We start from the raw sequence: 2483 nt of genomic DNA, 5'->3' as shown, positions 1-2483 counted from the left end.
GTACATTTGTCATGAATACGCAGTACTTGCCTATAGCTGCCCAATTGGGACCATCTTCACTATTTTATTTTATTTTTTTCTGGAGAGTATAATTCAAGATTTATTATTATTCTATCATGTTAATGTTCTTTTAATAGATTTGATTAAATTTAAAATTGTTTGACTCTTTAAAAAAGTGAGAACTGTACTTATTCGAATTGGAGGGAATATTCTGATGAGGTGTAACAAGTTTTAAGAATTAGGAGTTGTAGTACCTACGCACGAGATTTTCTTCTCTCCAAAAATGTGAAAGAGGCCGGATTATTAGGGCACAAATCAGCTGCCTACTTTAACCCGTAAATAAATCCGCAAGTCTTTGGAATGCAAATCGAATCTACATATTCAATCTCGTGATCGTGACTGCTTGTCCAGCCTCCACCATGGCGACCCTCCTTGCCAAGTTCTTGGACGCGGGCCAATGGGAAGCCGAGGACCTAGTCGGGCGACTGGGCTTGGTGGCGCACGTCGCCTTCCTCCACACGCTGGCCTCGTGCCCTACGGCGCCGAGCCACCGTCCGGCGGCCACCTCCTGAAGCGACCCGGCTCGACGTTCCTGTGCCGCTGGTACACGGCGCCGGAGCTGGCGCGCCGCGACGACGCGGAGGCCGCCGTGCTGATGCTGTGCGCCGAATCGTGGGGGGCGGCGCGACGTGGCGCTCCTCATGTACCTCACCGTGGACCGCGGCGACGACAACGTGCGGCGGCGCACGTACCGGCAGAGCGTGGACGCGGCGGCCTTGGCGCCGCTGCTGTCCCGGCGCCTGGACGAGGCGGAGCCCTGGGGCTCGCGGCTGTGCAGGGCGCTCTCCGACGGCCCCTGCTGGGGCCTTCGCGTGGAGCTCTGCCGCGGGAACGTGCTGCCACTGACGGGCTTCATGTCCCTGCCACCGAACGTCGTGGTGCGGGTCCTGGAGCGGCTCGCCGCCGGCGGGGACCTGGCGAGGGTGCAGTGCACGAGCAGGCTACTGAGCCGCCTAGTGGCCGAGCACGACGTCGAGCTGTGTAAACCAGTGTACGAGGCCACACTACAGGATACAGTAGATTTGTGCCAGAGGCACTCGGCAAAGGCCTAAAAGCACTCGGCAAACAGTTTGCCGAGTGTTACACTCGGCATCCAGCACATGGCATTGATTTGTCAGTAAACAGTAGTTTGCCGAGTGTTTTCTATCGGGCACTCGGCAAACAGTTTGCCGAGTGTCAATAAACGCTCGGCAAAAATAAACTCTCGGCAAAAAAAAATTTGACGAGATGGAACGGCGACGTCGATTTCGCTGAGTGCCCGACGGAAAAAACAAGTTTCTCAAGTTTGCCGAGTGTCACGAAGAAAACACTCGGCAAACTTTCTCAAGATTGCCGAGTGTCACGAATAAAACACTCGGCAAAGTTCTTCACGGTTACCGAGTGTTAGGAATAAAATACTCGGCAAAGTAAGTAAACTTTGCCGAGTGCCACAGCCATAACACTCGGCAAAGTTTAGACACTTTGCCGAGTGCCACGATAAAAACACTCTGCAAACAAGCGAGCAACGGTCATATTTTATGGTCACTTTGCCGAGTGTCCATTAGAATACACTCGTCAAAGGCAAAACACTCGGCATAAAGGGTTCCCAGAATGACAGAAAATGGTCTCTTCGCCGAGTGTTTTGCCTTGACACTCGGCAACTCCTCTGTTTGTCGAGTGTTACACTCGGCAAAGCGACCAAGACCCCACTTTTTTACTAATCTGTCACGTGTAACGGACCCCTCTCAATTCACAATAAACCATCACAATTCACAATAAACACATCATCACATGCACAATTATATGTCGCACGCATAATAAACCATCATCACAAATCACAATAAACCATGGAACCTCTGCGATAAAGTCACAATTATATTTCACAAGTCACAACTAAGTCACAATAAGTCACAAATGCAAATATAATCACTGTGGAGGCCCGTGGAACCTCTGCGACAAATCCGGGTCTTGAGACTGATTATTTGATGCCGCCGATTAATTCTGCACAAAAGAGAAGTATTTGAAACAGTGTTAGCTTCCTTTTTAAGTTGCAGGAAAATGATAATAGATTAACACAGGAGGTGAGCACGGGTTAAAAATTTTAATTTAATGATGTGAGCAACAACAGCAAACTCCAGGGCTGCAGGGCCGAGTGACCGTCAAAGCAAAACTGCTCGCTGTAACCGGCTGACGACGGCGAGCATTCATAATGGTCAATGAAATAAATACACGTACTGTACTAGTACTGGACATCCAGACTGACAGCCCTGGAGTTTTGGACATTTCGGACATTTTTATTTTGTGCGTAGATGACATTTTAAAATACTGAAAGTACAGCCTCCTGATTATAGGATGATGTTTAATTTTTCTTAAAAAAAAGGATATTCAGATCAGGGACCTCTTGCATGGAGTACAGTTGGCAGTATATATTTTCATAGCTGGCG

The 2483-nt window shown here is 49.0% G+C and overlaps 1 pseudogene; it reads left to right on the top strand.

The window, feature by feature from the left end:
* Positions 1–419: 419 nt before the first annotated feature.
* Positions 420–1112, top strand: LOC136469485 (uncharacterized; annotated as a pseudogene).
* The last annotated feature ends 1371 nt before the right edge of the window (positions 1113–2483 follow it).

The sequence above is a fragment of the Miscanthus floridulus genome, chromosome 8, assembly GCF_019320115.1.
Source record: "Miscanthus floridulus cultivar M001 chromosome 8, ASM1932011v1, whole genome shotgun sequence".
In the NCBI taxonomy this organism is placed as follows: Eukaryota; Viridiplantae; Streptophyta; class Magnoliopsida; order Poales; family Poaceae; genus Miscanthus; species Miscanthus floridulus.
The sequence above is the reverse complement of the archived record's forward strand: the minus strand, read 5'-3'. Positions and strand labels throughout refer to the sequence as shown.